The following is a 22,429-nucleotide window of genomic DNA, read 5'->3' as shown; positions in this document are numbered from 1 at the left end:
CCAAAAATAAATAAATAAAAGGGCTGGGGATTTAGCTCAGTACCAAAGCACCCCTGGGTTCAATCCTTATTACCTGGGGGTGGAAAAATCACAGTGGGCACATTTACCCACAGATGTTCTCTGGGCAAAGGGAGATTTGAGTAGAGGGTAAACTCTAAAACCCTGCTCAGCGCTCAGTGCAAAGACAGCTATGGATATTGTTATCTTGCATTAATTTGGATATAAAAGCCAATACTAAAATCGGTCTTATGTATCATTCCTTGATACAGGAGAAACACCATTAGGACTTTTTTAATACCAGGCTGATAGTGAGTCCCTAAGGTATATACGTAAACACATATATATTTATTCGTCTTGTTTTGTTTTTAAGTATTCACCAATATGTTAAAGAAGGGTGTCAATAAAATTCCTTAAGTGATCAGAAGGATAGGGATGGAAGTTAGGTCCCTCAAATATGTTTATGTGTGTGGAAGAAGGTGACAATCCCAGGAGGGGATTTTGCTGCAGTGGGCCTCCTGTCTTGGATCAGGAGGGCTTTAGGTATAGGGAACAGGTTAGGTGATTTTTTGGTTGCTTTCTCCTTTTTCTTTTTGGTGGTTCTGGGGATTGAACCCAGGGACTCTCTACCACTGAGCTACTTCCCCAGACTATTTTATTTTTTAATTTTGTGAGAGGGTTTCGCTAATTTGCTCAGGTTGGACGTGATTCTCCTGCCTCAGCCTTCCTAGTAGCTGGGATTACAGGCCTGTGCCACAGTGCAGGCTCAACCTCACTATCAGAGAGTCGATTTCTAGTTTCATTCCACCTCAAACTGTAGCCACAAACCGCACCCCCCCTTCTTTTTAAGCCAGAGAGTGGGCTTAGAGCACTTTTCTGAGAGCCTAGTACTCGGGGACACCTGTGACACTCCCCCAGGAGTGTGCCCAGGACTACGCCAAGCCGCACTTCAGCCACTGGGCGGGGGCGGGGTCTAGCAGGGCTGCGCCGGGAGATTCACCTGTGCGTCGAGAGTTGACTCACCTGTCCTTCCCCAGCCCTCCCCCGCCAGCGAGCTGTTCCAGGAGTCACCGCTCCTCCTCCCGCTCGGGGGTCACTGTCGGTCTGAGCGCCCACTAAATTCCCGAGATGAGTAATTCTAGGGACAGGGGCGAAAAGATAAAGGTCCTCCGAGGGTCCGGGCCTGCAGTCTGAGCTCTTCCCCTCGGCGCGGGCCGCGAAAGGCCAGGAAAAGCGGGCGGGGCAGCAGGGGGTGGCGCCGGGAAGAGCGTGCCGGAGGGAGGTGCCGGGAAGGGCGGGCGGGGCCGGGCCGCGGGCGGGGGGCGGGTGCGCCGGGCGGCCCATTTCCTCCTCTGAGCCGGACAGGAGGTAGACAAAGCGGCGGCCGTCGGCTTCGCGCCTCTGGACTCCTGCTATCGTCCCGTTCCACGCAGGTAACTCTTCGCACCCCCTTTTGCGCGGACGTGAGTTCCCATCTGGGCAAGGGGCCCTTCAGTCCAGGACGCCTGAAGCCGGGCCTTGTGGTGGGCTGGCGGAGCGCAGTCTCTAGGACGACGCTGTCCGGGATTGGGCTCCTGGCGGGTAGGGTCAGGCGTCCTGCGGGCGGCCGCTTCGCCGGGGCCTGGGCACTGTGCGTGCGGGGCCCGAGCTTTCCAGTGGTCGGGAAGTTGAGGGGCAACGGCGGCTGGAGAAGAGACGCCGCTGGCCCGGCGCGGCCGCGGCGTTTCCTCTTGGAAAAGTTTCTCCTGTTTTCTAAACTTTGTTCCTGGGGCCCCGGCGCGTGCGCGGGTTCTTGTGGCGCGCCCCCAGCTGCCTTTCCTCTGGTGGCGCGTCCGCGCCTTGTCCCTGTGCGGGTGTGTTCCAGCAGTTGAGTTTTCCAGGGAAGTGATTGTTGTCTGGTTTTGTGGCTGCTGCTCCCCTCCCCCTCCTGGCCACGGAAACTTCCCAGTGCGCTGGACGCGACGTTGGCAGGACCCGAATTCCGGCCTGGGCGAATTTGAAAGTCGAAGTTCTCCCTTTCTCTGACAGTCTCGTTGGTAAGGTGCGCCACACCCGTGTGGACTTTGGCGTGTACTTATCAACCTTTACTTTGAAAGTACTCAGTCGCCTTGTTCTACCTAATTGGATGTATTTCACTCAGTCTTAGTTTTTAGAAATGGCATTAGAGAATTTGTTTTTTGACTTTTGAAGGTGTGTGTGTGTGTGTGTGTGTGTGTGTGCACGCGCGCGCTTGCGCTTGTGAGTACGCTGGGGTGGAGGTGGGGAGGGAGGAAAACACGAGAAAACTGCTCAGGAAGGATGTTGACTGACTGTTTAAGCTTGGCTCGGCAGCTGTGGCTTCCCAATACCGCAGGCAGCGGTTGTCTCCAATCCCGCATTGGAACCCTGTTGTGTCCTCCTGAGTCTTTGTAACATTCGGGGGGTGTGTTTTGTACGGAATTTATAATAACTTAGAAAATAAGGAAAGATATGTTAGGTTTCCCAGTAAATTTAAAACCATTTCATATTTAGGATGAAGGAAATCTGGCGGTTTGATGAAAGGATACTTTGTACTTAGAAGTGATTTTTTTAAAGGTCATCCAGGCGGTTTTAAGAAACAGGATTTGTAAAGAGTGGAGGAATCATCCATTGTCTCTGCTCAATTATTTACCTTCTTGAATTTTTGTAAGTTACTTTTTTTTCCCTTTTTTTTGGGGGAGCACACATGGTCTTTGCTCTTAAAGGGCTCACAGCATATTGGAAGAGGCACACACACAGATGTAACAGACTGGTCTAAAGCCATAACAATACTGATAAGAAACTATGATGTGTGGGTCTAATTTTATGTAGTACTAACAGCAGAAGAAACTTGTGGAAGCTCAACAGAGAGCTGATGAGTTTATTTTGATGTCTGGAAAGGCAGATTTTGGGAGGTGGTGTATTTGAACCAGACAGAACTTGAGTTTTAAAACTTTATATGAAGGGAGAAAGTCATGAGATGCATAAAAGGACGTGGAATATTGTGATATCACCTTCCAGGTTTTTCCTTTACTTTTGGCTACTCTTTCCTCCCTCCCCCATGTAAGTTCTATCCAGAATACCTTTGGTCTTCCACACCATTGATGTGGCATCACCTTCACTTTCATTAGTTAACATCTCATTTTACATACTGACTTAGAGATCAGGGGTGCCCTCTGCCCCCTAGTTGAAAATCACTGCTCTCTGCAGTCTCTCATTAACCTTAAGTACTAATATCCAACTGTCCATTTTGAATACAGATGTCTCCTCCTCATCATCCATATAGTCATCTAAGTCCCAGGGAACTCTTTGAATGTCGTACATGCTTTTCAAACTCAGCGCGTCTAAAATGAGACTCTGTTCTCTTCAGGAGGCATAAACCAGATGTGGAGATTCAGAGTAACTGGCAGGGTCTTGGAATTCTTTTGAGAAAGTATCATTAGTGTAAGACATATCAGCCCTGTGTTTTGGGGGTGGTGATGGTGTGTGTGTTGGTGAAGATCTAGACAGGAATAGGATCCTCTTCAGGTGTAAAGGGCCTGAGATAGGAGAGACTTAATGTGTTTGGAGGCCTTGAGACTTGTAGCCTAGGACTCTTGGGATAGACAGAAGGCTTCACATGAGATAGCCAGGGAAGAGAGAGGCCAGGCCAAAGAGGGCCATATGTTTATTTTATTTTATTTTTTGGTATCAGAGACTGAACCCAGGGGCACTTAACCACTGAACCACATCCCAGCTCTTTTTTATTTTTTATTTTTGAGTCAGGGTCTCACTAAGTTGCTTAGGGCCTTTGCTAAGTTGCTGAGCTGGCCTCCAACTTGGAATCATCCTGCCTCAGCCTCCCAAGTCCCCGAAATTATAGGCATGCACCACCACCTCTGGCCTATATGTGCATTTTATTCTAAATCTGTAAGAACCATTGTAGGGAGTTTTGTGATCTAATAACCATTTTAACTTCTGTTGATGCTTAGAGAAGACTTATTTGTATGCATGGGGAATCAGGTAGTTGAGCTAGGAACTTAGATGGCAGGGAAAAAAGGTGGTAGGGATAAAGGAGCATATTTTGGAGGAATGAAAGAGGATTTAAGTATGGATTGGATGGCTAGGTTTCTTTGTAATATTGTTTCTTCTGTGATGCAGGTTTTGTGTGTTACCCCTAACTCTCCCATCCCCACCCCAATGAGCTCTTAATTAGTGTCTAGTTTTAGTTCTTTCATTTTTGGTAGCATTGTTTATTGCTAACATTTTAAGGAAAACTTTAATTGTGCTGTACCTTTTTTTAAAAAATTATTTATTGTTGTAGATGGACACAATACCTTTATTATTTTTATGTGGTGCTGAGGATTGAACCCATGGCCTCACACTCTACCCCTGAGCCACAACCCCAGTCTTGTGCTGTACCTTATTAATGTCCCAGTTTGCGTTCCCTGAGCCACAACCCCAGTCTTGTGCTGTACCTTATTAATGTCCCAGTTTGCGTTTCCTGAGCTTCATAAGCTCCTTGAAGGCAGGAACAGATAGCCTCAGTTGTTGGGGTGGCACTTGGTAAGGAGCGAAGATTAGATTCTTGTTGAAAAAAGGAGAACCAGATATGGTGGCCCACACCTGTAACTCCAGTGATTTGGGACATTGAAGCAGGAGGATGGCAAGTTTGAGGTCAGCCTCAGCAACTTAGTAAGACTCTTTTTCAGTATAAAAAATAAAAAAGGCTAGGGATGCAGCTTAGCATGAAAACATGGGTTCAATCCCCAGTACCAAAAACAAAACAGAAACAGAGGTCTTTTATTTTAGGGTTTAACTCCTGGGAGAACACTAGTAAGTGAGGCAACTGATTGTGGAGGGCTTGGAATATCAAATTGCTATTTTCTGTAAATTGAAAATCATCTCCAGTTCTGTTTTTCTTTTTTTCCTTCCACCCAGATATAATCTTTGATGAGATCATCTCTCTACAGTGTCCAATTTACATATCTTCCTTTTCTATTCTTTGCTTACCCTATTTATTTTCGTATACTGGGGATTGAAGCCAGGGGTGCTCTACCACCGAGCTAGACCTCTAGCCCGTTTTACAGATTTTTTTTTTTTTTTCTTGTGGGGGTGTGTTTACTGGGGATTGAACTCAGGGGCACTTGACCACTGAGCCACATCCCCAACCCTATTTTGTATTTTATTTAGAGACAGGATCTCACTAAGTTGCTTAGTGCCTTTCTTTTGCTGAGGCTGTCTTTGAGCTCTCGATCCTTCTGTCTCAGCCTCCTGAGCTGCTGGGATTACAGGTGTTTACCACTGGGCCTAATTGTTGACTTTTTAAAAAAAGATTTTTTTTTTTAAAGTTGTTGATGGACCTGTATTTTATTTATTTATATGTGGTGCTGAGAATCAAACCCAGTGCCTCACACATGCTAGGCAAGCACTCTGCCACTGAGCTACAACCCCAGCCCGTTGTTTGACTTTGATACTGGGTTTCACTTAGTTGCTAAGACTTGACTTGAACTTTCCCTCTTCTCTTTCCCCAGTGGTGGTGATTGAACATGCAAGGTATGCAGTCTATTACTGAACTAAACCCCCTGATCCAAACTTTTGATCCTCCTTTTTCAGCCTCCCAAGTATCTAGGACAGTAGAAGTCAAGAGCTACTGTGCCCCACTCTAAATTCTACTCCCTCCCCCGCTTTTTTTTGATGGTGCTGGGGATTGAATCTGGGGATACTTTACCACTGAGCTACATCTTAGCCCTTTTTCTACACCTATTTTCTTTGTTTTTTGAGAACATGTCTTGGGGTCCCAATATGTTACCCAGGCTGGCCTTGAACTCCTAGGCTCTAGGGATTCACCGGTCTTCCAAACAGCTGGGACTACAGGCATGTACCACCACACCCAGCTTAACATGCTTTTTCCATTTCTTTTTCTTTTCTTTTTGTACTAGAGATTGAACCCAGGGGTGCTTAACCACTGAGCTACATTCTTAGCCCTTTTTATTTTGAGACAGGACATCAATCACTAAGCTGCTGAGGCTGGCCTTCAATTTGCCATCCTCTTTCCTCAGTCTCCTGAGTTGCTGAGATTACAGGCATGTGCCACTGCACCCTGCAAACATGCATTTTGCATGGAAACTTTGATCACTGTCGCTGAAAATAATTTTTATCTGAAATCCTAAAATTTGCACCTGACACATGATATTCTCACTATCCTGTGTGTGTGTGTGTGTGTGTGTGGGGGGGAAATTATATGTAACAAAATAAACCACTTACACTCTTAAAGTGTATGCTTCAGTGGCATCAAGTCCATTCGCATTAAACAACAACTTCCCATTCCCTACTGTCATCCTGTTTTTTATTTTTTTTAATCTCTCTGCCTGTTTTTCTTCTTTCCTGTGTTGGGCCTCCCGTATTCTAGCAAGTGCTCTACCCCTGAGCTATATCCCCAACCCTTGTATGTATGCATGCATGTATATATGTATTTATTTTTGTGACTGGTTTTAACATTGTCATAAAGTTTTATTCATTTTGTAACATGTTTCAGAATTCCCTCCTTTCCCCCTTTAAAAAAAATTTTTTTTGAGAGCTGGGGAGTGAATCCAGGGCCTAGCCCATACTAGGCAAGTGCTTTACTACTGAACTACATCCTACATTCCCCTTGACCTTTTAAATTTTTCACCTTGAGAGAGGGTCTGGCTAAATTGCCCAGCCTGTCCTTGAACCTTTGCCTCAGCCTCCTCAGATGATAGGTGTCTGCTACCACACCTGGTACTTTCTTTCCTTTTAAAGTCTGAATAACAATATTCCATTATCCATTCATCTTTTGACAGACACTTGGGTTATTTCTACCTTTCAGCTGTTGTGAATAATACAGCTATGAATGTATGGGTACACAAATACCTGTTTGAGTTTCTACTTTTAGTTTTTTGAGGAATATATCCAGAAGTGGAATTGTTAGATCATGTGGTAATTCTGTGTTTAACATCCCCCCCACCCCCACTGGAGATTAAACCAAGGGGCACACTATCACTGAACTACATCTCCAGACCTTTATTTTTGTTTGAGTCAGGGTCTCATTTGAATTTGCAATTTCAAATAGCTGGGATTATAGGCATTGGCCACCTCTGCCAGGCCTGTGTTTTTGAAGAACCACCAGAGTGTTTTCTATAGCTGTTGAGTTGTTTTGATTAGCACCAGAAGTGCATCAGGGATTCCAGTTTTTCTACTTTCTTACCAACACTTATTTATGTTGTTGTGTGTGTGTGTTTTTAAATATTGATTTTTTTTAGTTTTTAGGTGGACACAGTATCTTTATATTATGTGGTGCTGAGGATTGAACCCAGTGCCTCATGCATATTAGGCGAGCACCCTACCACTGAGCCACAACCCCAGCCCCTTGTTTTTTTTTTTTGGATAATAGCCATTGTGATGAATTGAGGCTGTTTGTCTCAATGTGGTTTTTATTTGTAATTCCTTAATGATGAGTGAGCATCTTTTCATGTAATTATTGGCCATTTGTATATACATTTGGAGAAATTTCTGTTTAGCACCCCCTTCCCCCGCCCCTCACAGTGGGGATTGAACACAGGGGCATTCTATTCCTGAGTTATATCCTCAGCCCTTTTTAATTTGAGAGGCAAGGTCTGTCTAAATTGCTGATGCCTAGTATTTGCCCAGCCTAGAACTTGAGATCTTCCTGCCTCAGTCTCATGATTAGCTGGGATTACAGGTGTGTGCCACCATGTCTGGTTAAACCATCCATTTTTAAGTTAAAAAACTGTTTTTTGAAGTGCTAGGAACCCAGGGTCTTGTGCATATCAGGAGTTCTTAATGTATTCTGGACAGTAGTGCTTTATCAAATATATATGATTTGCAAATCAAGTATCTTCTCCCAAACTGATGTGTTGCCTTTTCATTCTGTTGATGGTGTCCTTTGTTGCACAAGTTTTTATTTATTTACTTTTATTTATTTATTTTTTGATGGTGGTACTGGGAGTGGAACCAGGGGTACTCTACCACTGAGTTATACCCACAGCACTTTTAATTTATATATTTTAAAATTTTGGGACAGGGGGCTGGAGTTGTGGCTCAGTGGTAGAGCACTTGCCTGGCATGTGTGAGGCCTTGGATTTGATCTTCAGCACCGAATATAAATTAAAAAAAAAAATAAAAGATCCATTTACAGCTAAAAAATATTAAAAAAAAATATTGGGACAAGATCTCACTAAGTTGGTGAAGCCGGCCTTGAATTTGAGTTTGAGATCTTTTTACCTCAGCCTTGAGAAAAGCTGGGATTATAGGCATGTTGTGCCATGACTCTTGGCAATAGTTTTTTATTTTTTTGGTACCAGGGATTGAATCCAGGGACTCTTAACCATTACTAAGTTGCTTAGGGCCTTGCTAAGTTGCCCTCGAGCCTTGCTAAGTTGCTGAGGCTGGCTTTGAACTCATGATCTTCCTGCCTCAGCCTCCCAAGATGCTGGGATTACAGGTGTGTACCACTGCATCTGGCTAATAATAGTTTTTAGTTTTATTTACTTATGGTGCTGGGGATCAGACTCAGGGCTTCATGTATGCTAGGCAAGCATACTACCACTGAGCTACATGCCCAGCCCAATAGTTTTTACTTTATTTATTTATTTATTTATTTATTTATTTTTGGTACCGGGGATTGAACTCAGGGGCTTTCGACTATTGAGCCATATTCCCAGCCCTATTTTGTATTTTATTTAGAGACAGGGTCTCACTGAGTTGCTTAGAGCCTAGCTTTTGCGGAGGCTGGCTTTGAACTCAAGATCCTCCTGCCTCAGCCTCCCGAGCTGCTGGGATTACAGGCGTGCTCCACTGTTCCCGGCTACCCAATAGTTTTTATTTTTGATTCAGTACAATTTTTGTTGTTGTTACTGTTGTATTTTTGATGTTATATCTAAGAAAACATTGTCAAATTTAGTGTCATGGAATTTTTTCCTATAGCTTCTTCTACCTTAGCTAAACTGTGGATACCTTGAAGGTAGATATTATATTACTATTCCATCCACTTTTCCTCCTACACAGTAAGCACATGGTGAACAAGGAAATACATTTTAAAATGTATTCTTAGGTTATGGTAAACAGTAGATTTATGGGGTGAGGTGTTTTTTATTGCAAATTTGTTATCAATTATGTGTCTATTTGATGAATTATGATTCATCATAATGATTATGACATGCTCTTAGGAGTTTTCAGTCTTATGAGTTGCAGCCCTGGAGTTTGAATGTGGTCATTTGTTTAATGAATAAGTTGATTTATAAAGGATATTTACTTATTATTATTATTTTTTTTAAAGAGAGAGTGAGGGGGGAGAGAGAGAGAGAGAGAATTTTAATATTTTATTTTTTAGTTTTTGGCATACACAACATCTTTGTTTGTATGTGGTGCTGAGGATTGAACCCGGGCCGCACGGGCCGCACGGGCCGCACGCATGCCAGATGGGCACGCTACTGCTTGAGCCACATCCCCAGCTCTACTTAACTTATAATATTATAAAATTATGTTCTCTCTATTATGGAGTGCTGAACAGGGCAAGTTCTTTTTTCTTCTTTTGGTACTAGGGCTTGAATGCAGGGTGCCCTAGTATTGAGCTATAGCCCCAGTTCTTTTTTCTTTCTTTTCTTTTTCTTTTTTAAAAAAATTTTCTCTATTCCCCAACACAAAAAGCCTCACTCCAATCCTTTGTAATCTTTGAGACAGGGTCTCACAAGTTACTTAGGGTCTTACTAAGTTGCCCATACTGGCCTCAAATTTGAGATCCTCCTGTGGGGAAAAAAGGTACATTCACACATTGCTGGTGGGACTGCGAATTGGTGCAACCTCTATGGAAAGCAGTATGTAGATTCCTCAGAAAACTTGAAATGGAACCACCAGTTGACCTAGTCATCCCACTCGTAGATACCCAAAGGACTTACAATCAGCATACTATAGTGATGGAAGACACATCAATATTTATAGCAGGTCAGTTCACAATAGTTAAACTATGAAACTAACCTAGGTGCCCTTCAACGGATGAATGGATAAAGAAACTGTGATACATAAATATGTACACAATGGAATATTACTCAGCCTTAAAGAAGAATGAAATTTGGTATTTTGCCAGTAAGTGCATGGAACTGGAGAATACCATGCTAAGCGAAATAACCAATCCCAAAGAACTAAAGGCTAAATGTTGGCCAGAAGTTGTGGTACACGCGTATAATCCAGCAGCTCAGGAGGCCAAGGCAGGAGGATCGCAAGTTCAAAGCCAGACTCAGCAATTTAGCGAGGCTCTAAGCAACTCAGCGAGACCCTGTCTGTAAATAAACTATAAAAAAGAACTGGAGATGTTGTTCAGTGGTTAAGTACCCCTGGGTTCAATCCCCTCTACAAAAAAAAAAAAAAAAAAAAAAAAGAAAAAAAAAAAGACCAAATGTTTTCTCTGCTATGCGGATGCTAATTCACAATAAGCAGATGAGGAAGAATAGAGGTATTTTGGTCTAGATAGAGGGGAGGGGAGGGGGTATGGGAGTAGGAATAATAGGAGTAATAGTAAAATGAATCGGACATTATTATCCTATGTATATATTTGATTACATGACCTGTGGACCTGAAAATGTGTTCTACTGTCATGTATAACTAATTAGAAGAAATAAAAAGTATATTTAAAGAGCTGAGATCCTTTTGCTTCACTTTTTGAATCTAATTTACTGTCCAATCCTTTTTCCAGAAGTTTCATGCCTTTTCTAATAGACTGAGGAATTCCAAAGTAGGTATATCAGATTATGTCAGTACACTTTTTATTTAGGTGGGGTGACATTTCCTGGTGCTTCCTACTCTGTCATCTTCCCAGAGTGTCCTCCCATAATTTCCTTCCTTTTTAAGGCTGAGTAATACTTCATCTATATGCCACATTTTGTTTATCTATTCATCTTTTGATGGACATGAGGGTTGTTTCCAAGATACGTTACTTTTACAGCTTTTAAAATTTTGCTAGATTCCCCTCAAAAAGTGTACTTTATTTGCATCTGTGGTATATCAAATTATTTTCCATTGTTGAATGAAGCTAAAAGTAGGCTTTTTTTTTTTTTTTTTTAAATTTCTGGGGATGGAACACAGGGCCTCAACATGTGCTAGGTGAGTGCTCTGTTAAATCCCCAACACAGCTAAAAGGGAGGGTTTTGATGGAGATCATACTCCTTAGATCGACATAGAAATGTTCCTCAGGCTGGGTAGGTTCATAGTAAATTTTGGGAGGGCTGTGTGCTTGTAGTGGTATCATCCTGAGAGTGTTTGGCACTGAATTTCTGTCCAGTAGTGTTCCTTGTCAAGGATGATTAAGGGTCCACCTTCTCATCTGTAGTGCTTCTGAAGCCTCTTCAGAGGTTGATGCTGACTTGGCTTTTGCAGCATAGATTCTGAGTGAATAATATTTTGAACATCTAAATTGTGTGGTTTAGTTGTATGCATATGCTGTTAGAAGTAAATAAGTTTACTTTTCTATATCTGGATTGTGGAGGTGATGATACAAATGTTTTTAGAATAGTTTAGCAAAGAGTGAGATATATATATTTTATTTTTCTTGCAACCAGGTCTTACTATTTTGCCCAGGTTGATCTGGAATTTGTGGGCTCAAGCGATCCTCTTGCATTAGCCTGGCTACTGTGCCTGGCTCTAAAGAATGAATTGTACAGCATATAAAAAGTCAAAAAAATGAACAGATAAAAAATTTCCTTTATGTGTTTTTTGAGGCAAGTTTGACTTTTTTTTTTAGGGGTGGGGTGGTATCCTGGGGATTGAGCCCAGGGGCACTTAACCACTGAGCTACATCCCTAACACTTAAAAAATTTTTTTTTTAGTTGTTGATGGACCTTTATTTTATTTCCTTATTTATATGTGGTGCTAGGAATCGAACCCAGTGCTTCATGGTCTACAGCTGAGCTACAACTCCAGCCCCTCCCTAACACTTTTTAATTTTTTTTTTTTTTTCTTTTTGAGACAGTGTCTTACTGAATTGCTGAGGCTGGCCTTGAACTTGTGATCCTTTTGCCTCTGCCTCCTGAGCTTCTGAATAGGTATGCACCCCTATGTGAAGATGAAATAGTGAGATAGCAGGGCACCATGGCACATGCCTGTATTCCTAGCAACTTGGGAGGCTGAAGCAGGAGGATTGCAAGTTCAAGGCTAGCCTGGATAAGAGGGACCCTGAGACAAAACAAAAACAAAACTAGGGGAATACTCAGTGATAGAGCAATACTGGATAAATTTCCCAGTACTAGTTTAAAAAAAAAAGGTAGTAAAAAATATGAACTTAATTATCTGTTCTGTTTTTCTATCCCTTAAGTGATTTTCCCCTTAATCATTTTTTCCCCCATAAGTGATTATGAAGCCACAAGCTTTGAAGCCTTAAAAAATTGTTGGTTATACTGCAAAATGTCAAAGGATTTGTCTTAACACCTTTCTCTTCTTTCTTCCTCCTTTTTTTTTTTTTAATTGTATTTGTTTTTAGCACCTTGTTTTAAGGAAAAAAGTTAAGTGCATTAAACATCTGGGAGAGTCTCACAGGGCAGCGGTCTGTGAAACTTGCCCAGGTGCCAGTGAGCTTGCTTCCAGGTCTTAAAAATGTTTGTTGGGTTGCTCAGCCCCATATTGTGGTCCTGAACCAAACAGTGTAGAGAATTGGACAGTTTAGCTCCATTTGCTCTGCCTCATGTTATTTGCTCATCTGGTTTCATCACTGTATTGAAGTATCCATTATTGAAAGTTTCAAGAGTTCAAAAATAACCATGCTTCAAAATAAAACGGTAACATTACCCTTTCTTAGCTTCTAAATATTTATATTTTCTTATTTAGTTTTTTAATAACTGTCATACTTTTTTTCATGTACAAGTATGCCTCAACTCCATTTCTAATGGAGTTTGAAATTAGCATGTGTTTCTATTTATTTATTGATGAACTGTCATCTATCAACTCCACTTTTTGATTGTGCCTTTCATTACCTTCAAGTTTGGAGTAGTGCATATACTGTAAATATAGTTCAAAGGGCACCTTTGGATTTTGTTCTAAATATTTGTAACAAATATTTGATCATTTGGAACCTGAACTGTATGTGTAGTGTGATGTGATTATTAAAATGTCATCTTTTCCATGTTGTTATTTTATTGAAAGAAGGACTGGAAATTTGTGAAGTTATTCAGTTTTCATTTTGAGGAGTTTTTGAATAAAAGCTTTCAAGGACTTACAAAAGAAAAATTTATCTTTTGTGTTAAAATTTTGTAATGAATAGTGGGGTATGGTGGCAATTCTAGCTACTCCAAAGGCTGAAGCAGTAGGATTGTAAGCCCATCCTAGGCAACTCTGCAAGATCCTGTTTGAAAAATAAATAAAAAGGCTGGGGATGTAGCTCAGTGGTAGAGCACACTGGGGTTCAATCTCTGTTTAAAAACAAAAAATTGTAATAAGTAATCTAATCCAATTCAATTCTTAGTGTTAATTATTTAGTCTTAATCCATAATTTTAATTTAAAGGCTAATTCTTTCTTAGACTGCCTACTTTTGACTATTCCATTTCATTATATTGAGTTGTGGATTTTCCTCATTTTCTTTTTCATTATTAAATAGTGTCAAAAAAGTGGGTCATCAATTGTCTTGAAAATGTCTTATTGCTATGGTTAATATTATTTTATTAGTATTTGACATTCTGAATTGAAGCTGTGAGTTGGAAGCCTGGTTAATATTGGGTTACATAATCTAGTGATTTATTAACCAAGTTAGACTACAGATTGTTCTTTAAACTGAAAGTGCTGTTATAACTCAGAAAACGCATTTAGTGTGTTGCATTTTAAGTGACATGAAGAATAGGAGCCTTTGCCCTCTACGGCAGACTCCAATCCATGCCTTCTTTCCAAGCAAAGATTCATTGTTACTATTCATTCACAGTGTGTTGAATATTTTATTATATTAAATATTTCATTATTAATTCAGACTCTTAATCATAGTTTATGAACTATGATAGTGTCACAAATAAGCCATAGGCTTCAAGGGAGAGGTAAGAATCAGTGTTTTTGGCATTTTCTCTTTCTGGGGATTTCTAAATTGGCAAAGTTTTCCTATAATTACCTGTTATTTTCTTACATCCTTGGACCTGGAGTCATCTTGTTCTCAGAAAATCTTTGGACTGACTTTGAAATGTATCTTTAGAAACCTGTCATTTTGCAGAGAAGTGGCAAAGTGAAATGTGAGCTTGATCCTTTGGGAGAGGGGGTAAAAAAGATCAAAGGAGATGAAAGATGGCAACCCAAGATAGAAATTTAAGCTTTTTTGGGTTAAGACCAGTGGAAGCTATGATGTTTTCCAGGTAGCTTTATTGAGTCATAGTCTAAGGCAGTATTTAGTTTGCTGTATCTCAGTGACATTGGGAGGGGTTTGCTTATATACAGTACATTTATTAAAAGACTGCCTTGCAGGGTCTGTGGTTGTGGCTCAAAGTAGAGCACTTGCCTAGCATGTGTGAGGCACTGGGTTCATTTCTCAGCACCGCATATAAATAAATGAATACATTAAGGTCTGTCAATATCTTTTTTTTTTTTTTTAATTGTAGATGGACACAATACAGGGTGAGTGATATATATGCTGAGTTACAAGGCAGGAGGAGGAGGAAAAGTAGGAAACGATCCCTGGAGTTTCTTCCAAGAGACCTGATTTGGTGGAGCTGTGGTCAGCGCCACAAGAATTTGCTGGGATTGGAATGGGAGGGTGCTTGGATTAGTGGCTGTAAAATTTGAGGAAAGCTCTGCAGTTGTGTATGGAGAGATCCTATAGACTTGGGGGAAATGCAGCTCTAGTGGTGAAGGTGCCATCTGGTGATTTTCTACTTGTCTTTGGTGACTGGGACAGATGGGTTTTTGTTTCTATTATAGATTGGATTTGGAGTGTTCCTTAGGGACTGAGTCCCACCTTGATTCTATTGGGAGGTGGGGCTCAGTGGAAGTTATTAAATTTGTCTGGGGTATACCCTGAAGGGAATTTGTGGGAACCTGGTCTATTTCACTTTTTCTTACTTTTTGGACATTAGATGGCCATATGTACTGCCATGGGTCCAGAGCAATGGGGCAAACCAATTATGGACTAAAATTTGTAAATCTAAGGCCAAAATAAATCTTTTCACTTTATAATTTGATTATCTCAGGTATTTGTTACAGTGACAAAAAGCTTTCTAACAGCTCCTCTCCTCCTACCCCCACCCTTATTTTTTTCTTTCTTTCTTTTTTTCCCTGGGGCTTGAATTTAGGGGCACTAGACCACTGAGCCACACCCCCACCCCTATTTTGTATTTTATTTAGAGACAGGATCTCACTGCATTGCTTGCACCTCACTCTTGCTGAGGCTGGCTTTAACTTGGATCCTTCTGCCCCAGCCTCCTGAGCTGCTGGGATTACAGGTGTGTGCCATTGCGCCTGGCTTTTTCTTTTTTTCTTTCTTTTTAGAGGCACTTTCTGGAAAGTGCCGGTGTTCTTGGTGTCATTGTCCTTCACAACCTGAAACAACTGCCCTGTGTGGAATAATGTCAGATCTCAGTAAGGCCTCCCGACTAGTTGGGAACTCCATTGTTTGTGCTAGCCATTTGTGCTAGTGGAGTCGTGCACTAGTAGAGAATTCTATATTTTCTGTTATTTTGTAACTCTATTCCTATCTAGACTGTGAGCATTTTTCTGCCAACTTTTTTTTTTGGGGGGGGAGGGGGTGTAAAAATCTTCAAACCTAACAGAAGAGTTGAAAGTGTAAGTACAAAGAGCGCTCGATTTACCAATTCACCTAGATTTATCAATTGTTAACACATTTCAGTTTTGCAGGGAATAATAACTCCAGACCAGAACTCATGGAACTTCACTCTTAGGTTATTGTCACTCTTGGGAGGAAAGAGTAAGGATGTGGCCATGATACTACTATCACATGCAAGAACTTGATATAACATTATGTAATGCTTTTTTTTTTTTTTTTTTTGAGGAGGGAGACAACACTGGGGATTAAATCCAGGGGCTCATGTATGCTAGGCAAATGCTCTACCACTGAAGTACATGTCCAGCCTTTTTCTGATTTTGAGATAGTGGCTCCCTGAGTTGCCCAGGCTGACCTTGAACTTGTGATCCTCTTGCTTCAGCCTCTTAGAGTAACTGGGATTATTGGCATGCACCCTGTCTCTAAAACCTTTTTTTTTTTTTTTTTTGTGTGTGTGTGTGTGTGTGTGTGTGTGTGTGTATGTGTATATGTGTATAGTACTGGGGATTGAGCCCAGGCCTCTTCCAGCCTGTAAAACCTTTTAAAGAATGGTCTGAGGATTAATGTTACTTCTCCCTGGAAGGCGGAAGCTTAGACCTTCTGAATAAGAGTATGTCTTTTGACAAGATCTTCAGAAGTTTGTAGTTCATATTCATATTCAGTTTGCTCCAGTTGTCCTAATGATGTATTGTGTATGTATATAAAATATATCACTGTGTATATTTTTGGGGGGATCAGGAAACAGTAAGAGATTAGGTAATGCATTCAGTTGTCATCCTTTTAGTTTTGATTTCCAGTCCTTTTTTTTTTTTTGCCCTTCTTTCTCCTTGGCATTGACATTTTTGAAGGGTTTAGACAAGTTTTGTAGATGCTTCACGGTTTGGATTTGTCTGATGATCTTTCATTCTTAGGGCTTTGCAGTGGGTTGTCAGGTTGTTCCCTGGTGGTGATACTAAATTTAAACACTTGATTAAATGACATCTTCGAGATTTCTCTTTTGTAACTATACCTGTTTCCTTTTGGTCTTAATAATTAATTGCTATGATATCTGCTTGGGATTTCTAATTAGTCTTTCTGTCCCTGGCACCTTGCAGAATCCCAGAACATGGCACTTGGTCATTAATGAGTGAATGACAAAATGGGTCATCAAAGGTATATACTACAAGTTTTAGAGATAATTATTGTGTTTTCTCACTCAGTTTGCATTACTACCTGACTTTATGGTCAAGTCTAGACATCTTTTTGCCTGTCTCTATAAGAAAAATACATTTTTCTTCCTTCTGTGAACTTCTCAGCTATGTGAAGAGTTTAAGTCTCATTGTTCTATAACAAAAACTTCTTTTCCCTGTTATCTGTTTTTTCTCTCCCATTGCCAGTTCAGATGCTTTTTTTTTTTTTTTCATATTCTTTGTATTTCAGACTAGAGTCGTCTAGTCCCTTATGGAAACAGGGACTTTCTGTGCATCCATAATCAGTTGTCTGTTATGAGAGCTTAATTCAGCTTTCTGTTAAACACGCTTCCATTATTGATAGTCTCAACCATAATGAGATAGACGCTAAATAAATGAATATAAAATATATATTTGCCCCATACTTGTGAAAAAAACCTTTTTTTCCCCTTTGGGACTGCGGGTTGAACATAGGGGTGCTTTACCACTGAGTTGTATTCCCAGCCCTTTTTTGTTTTTTCAGATAGGGTCTCACTAAGTTGTTTAGGGCCTCTCTAAGTTGCTGAGGCTGGCCTTGAACTTGCCATTGTTGCTGCTTTAGTGTCATGATGTCCGGGGTCCTTTTTTTTTTTTTTGTTCACTCCTATTGAGGATAGTATCTGTGAAGAAGAAGCACTCAAATATTTGCTGAATGAATGGTTAAGTGAACACTGTTTTTTCAGGTTTACCTTTTGTCCTTCACTAAGTTTTTTTTTTTTTTTTTTGGAGAGGGGGTGGTGCTTAACACTGAGCCACATCCCCAGCCCTGTTTTGTCTTTTATTTAGAGATAGGATCTCACTGAGTTACTTAGGGCCTCACTAAGTTGCTGAGGCTGGCTTCGAACTCATGATTCTCCTGCCTCAGCCTCCCAAATTGCTGCAATTACAGGTGTGTTTACAGGTGGCTTCTCTAAGTGCTTTTGTAGTCAAACTATTCCTTTTATTTCCTCATTGCTTTTTGTGCCCTCAAGAATATAAGAGAGGGGCTGGGATTGTGGCTCAGCTGTAGAGCACTCGCTTAGCATGTGTGAGGCCCTGGGTTCGATCCTCAGCACCACATAAAAATAAATAAATAAAATAAAGATAAAAAAAAAGTAAAAAAGAAAAAAGAATATAAGAGAGAGAGGGCTGGGGTTGTGGCTCAGTGGTAGAGCACTTACCTAGTACGAGGCACTGGGTTCAATTCTCAATACTGAATTAAAAAAAAAAAAAAAAAAGGGCTTGGGGCTGGGGATGTGGCTAAAGTGGTGGCGTGCTCGCCTGGCATGCAGGAGGCGCTGGCTTCGATCCTCAGCACCACATGGAAATGAAAAATGGGGGTATTGTGTCCACCTAAAACTGGAGAATAAATATAAAAAAAAAAAAAAAAATAGGGCCGGGGTTATGGCTCAGTGGTAGCATGTTTGCCTAGCATATGTGATGCACTGGGTTTGATTCTTAGCACCACATACAAATAAACAAAAATAAAGGTCCATCAACAACTAAAAAAAAATTAAAATAAATAAATAAATAAATAAAGTTATTATAAAAAATATAAGAGAACAAAATAAAGAGTGATTTTTAAGTGTTTTACTATTATTATTCTTTAAAGATATAGTCAAGTATCCTTTTTTCCATAGGTTTGTGTATTTGGTTTTGCTTTGATTTTTGGTACTGGGGATTGAACACAGGGTGTTTTTATCTCATCTCCATCCCTCTTTATATTCTATTTTGACACAGGGTTTCAGTAAGTTGCTTAAGGCCTCACTAAGTTGCTAAGGGTAGCCTTCTACCTTGCAATCCTCCTGTACCAGTCTCTGGAGTCCTTGGGATTATAGGTGTGCCCCATCATGCCCGCCAAGTCTTGTGTATTTGGAAGGAGAGCAACAACTGCTACTGTGTGACATTTGAATGCCTGTTATAAAATATATGTTATGGCTTGATTACATACAAATGATAGATTGCTCTTTTGATTCAGTTACTCTGCAGTAGGTGGGAAACTTTACTGTGATTGTATTTGGCCTTCCTGGTTGACCAAGTCTTAAGAATATTTTTTGGATGGTGATATTGTAATTGTGATTAGAAATAGAGACCATAATTATGGGAAAAAAGTTTTCTCTTTGTTTATGTGGACCATCTGCATTTTTATATCAATTATTTTCTTTCTTTTTTTTTCATATTTCACACTTTAATTCAAGTGGGATATGAACTCCCATTTTTACCAATTATTTTCTTATCCCTCCCCTCAGTTCCAACTGGTTTGTAGTTTAGAAGAGGAATGTGGTAGATAGGGGATTGGAGATTTAGTCATAAAGTCAGGACCCTCCCCCCTCTTAATTATAAGGGTTAACCTCTGCCCCCAGTTACCAGGAGATTTGAGAGTTGAGGTTTCAATATTAGTGTTAACCCTACTTAGTGAACATGCAACTTGACATACCTATGACAGCACTAAGTAATCCTTAACACTGTATCTTTTACAGTATGACAGTTAACTTTGCTTTGGGTACTTTTAATTTCTAAATTTCCTAATTTGCATTTAAATGAACTATTCTGACACTTCATTTATTTAACCTTGCTGTTAAAAAAAATTGGCATCGAACAGCATTGTAAGTATGGACTAAAGCTTTGGAGTAGATAGATTTTAAGAATGATGTGGCCATTCAGTTGTAAATGAACTTGTAATGACTTTTGAGAAGGTATGTAGCTCTTTTGCACAAATTAGGCAGTTTGCCAACAATCAGTTTTCTTGTTTCTGATGGAACTATGTTGTTTCTCCTCTCCCTTTCTATTTTACAGATTGCTAGCCAAAGGACTGCATCTCTGCACCTTTCTGAATTTATAGTGAATGTATATTTTACTTTATATCCAGAATTGCTATTTTTAAGGTAATGAAGACTGAATAACTACAGTTTAACTTTTTATTTAGTTCCACCAAGCATAATCTCTCATGGAAAAACTTAAAGTTGCTGTCATTAATTAAGGTTGGCTAGCTCTTGTAGGTTTTGTAATAGATCTTACAAAGGAGTACTCTGTAAGTTAATTGGAAAACTAGAAACTGCCAGTTTTAAAAATTATTTGCTCAGCTACTCTAAACAATGCCATTAATTGTGGAAAACCAGAAGATATGACAAAGATTAAAGCAGGAACTATTTCTTGGTAGGCTTGTAAATATTTTCACTTCTGGTTGTGTAAATTCAGTTCAGCTAAAAACTGCTTTACGTCAAGTACCTTGCCAGCAATTTAAGGAATATGAAGAGGTATAAGCATAGTTATTATCCTTAAACTTAAAATATAGATAGAAAGACTACATGCTAAGCCTGAGAAAATTAATTTGGTTTAATAAAACAATTCAAAAGCTATTAAGATATGAAATGTCAGTGCTAGAAGGAATATACAGTTCATCCTCTTATCTTATAGATGAGAAAACTAACATCCAGAAAGGTGAAATGGCTTCCCCAAGTAAGTGACAAAACTGGTACCAATAAGCTTGTGTTGTTGTAGAACACATTCTCTTTATATTTAAGCTCTTTGCTTTTGTTTTTGGAAATCCTTTAAGGATTGGGGTCATCAAAAGCATATCTTGGCTCTGTTGTATAGTTTAATAATGTTTAGTGTCATTCTTGGCAGGGCTTTTGATTAAAGATGCAGTCTACTTCTATCATGGTTATTGAAAGTCTTGAAAACACACTGAATGAGTTTTTAATTTTCAAGTGTCAGTATATTTCAGGTTTCTCAATGTGAGAGATGGAATACTTTGTTCCAATCCCTTTAGTAGGGGTTTGGTGAATTTTTATGGAGGAAGAGGAAGACCTTCTCAGAGACATTAGTTAAGAGGATGTGGAGTTCTGAACTAGGAGAGATTTTGGGGGAGAAGCTTATTCAGAGATCGCAGAGTGGTGACCAACAGGGCAATCATAGTACTCAAACATGTTTGTCACAGTGGTAAAATTTTGGCAGCCAGGTGCAGTGGTGCACGCCTGTAATTCCACCAGCTGGGGAGGCCAAGGCAGGAGGATCTCGAGGTGAAAGCCAGCCTCAGCAAAAGTGAGGTGCTAAGCAACTCATTGAGACCTTGTCTCTAAATAAAATACAGAATAGGGTTGGGGATGTGACTTAATGGTTGAGTGCTCCTGAATTCAATCCACATTACTAAAAAAAATTTTTTTTGGTGTAGGGGGGAAATTGTTGCTGACATGAACATTAGGAGATTTCATGTAAATATCTACATTTATGGCTTCTCAGAAAACCAGATGATCTGGTAATTCTGGATCTTCCAGATAACAAAATTGCCCAGAGTGGATGGGCAACAAGGCACAGACTTACTGATTTGGCAGGCTTGGCCTCTCTCAGTGTCACCCATTCCCCTCAAAATGCACTCACCTGGAGAGGCCAGGTGTCATTTGCAGTTTATTATTGTGTCTATATTCTGCATGCCCCCCGCCCCCATATATATATATATATATATATTTTTTTTTTTTTTTTATTGATGCATTGTAGTTCTACATAATAGTGAGATTTGTTGTTATGTATTCATGCATGGACACAATATGACAATATAATTTGGTTACTATCACTTACCAGTGCTTCTCCCCTCTCTCACCTCTTCCCACCCCCTGGTCCCTTTCCTCCTGTATTCTACTGATCTCCCTTTGATTTTTCATGAGATCAATTACCCACTTTTTAAGTTAAGAAGTCAGTGGGGCTGGGGGTATATCTCAGTAGTAGAACATGTGCCTGTCATGTGCAAGGCCTTGGGTTCAATCCCAAGCACACCTCTACCCCTAATATTTTGTATCCTAAAGTATCAAAATTAGGAGAACAGAAGACCCAGAAGTCTTTTATTTCAGAAAAAATAGGAGAGTGTATTTCTTTGGGAAAGTGAATTGTGATATGTTGTTCTTGCTTAATTAAATACAAATGTAACCTAAATGTTCACTTGGAGCTAGCTTTGCTTATTGCTACCTCTTGGCTCCCTCCCTCTACAATCCTGAAATGTTCACTGTCTTATTTGTGTTGAAGTAGTATCTGATATGCTTAGAAATGCAGGATCCATGAGACAAATAACTTCTTCTGAAATGTCTTATCTGTGACATTTGATGACATTTATTGAGCTGCCTGTAGCCCTTTAGCAATCTAGAGCATTCCATTTCCTAAGGTTTACTGACGTGGGTTGATCAGTTTAGTGGACAAATAACCTTTAAAGAACAAAGTATAGGCCTGACATAATATGAGTATAGAGGACAAATTTGCCCACATCAGTGAAATAAATTCTCTGGAAACTGACATCTAGATTGGCACTTCCATTTCTGTGGTTCTACGATTCCTTTTTTCCTTCCCGTTCTCTCCCACCCTGCCTTCCTGTTTTCTCCCGGTACTGGTGAAAGGAAAGTGAGGAACCTGGAGATGTGTGAGCAAGAAATGAAAGACAGAGACTAGGCAGAGATACACATGAGAGTTTATTTGTCAAAACTGACAAATAAAGGCCATCTT

At 40.2% G+C, this 22,429-nt stretch overlaps 1 protein-coding gene across 1 annotated transcript in view; it reads left to right on the top strand.

Annotated features, from left to right (window-relative positions):
- Window positions 1–1,316: 1,316 nt before the first annotated feature.
- The window catches only part of Ctnna1 (catenin alpha 1), a 170,428-nt gene continuing 149,315 nt past the window's right edge, over window positions 1,317–22,429 (top strand). The window contains exon 1 of the mRNA XM_076856886.2: window positions 1,317–1,430. The gene's annotated coding sequence lies outside the window, so the exon portion shown is untranslated. The remainder of the gene's footprint in view (window positions 1,431–22,429) is intronic.

Source organism: Callospermophilus lateralis, chromosome 5, assembly GCF_048772815.1.
Source record: "Callospermophilus lateralis isolate mCalLat2 chromosome 5, mCalLat2.hap1, whole genome shotgun sequence".
In the NCBI taxonomy this organism is placed as follows: Eukaryota; Metazoa; Chordata; class Mammalia; order Rodentia; family Sciuridae; genus Callospermophilus; species Callospermophilus lateralis.
This window is presented reverse-complemented; position numbering and strand designations above follow the sequence as displayed.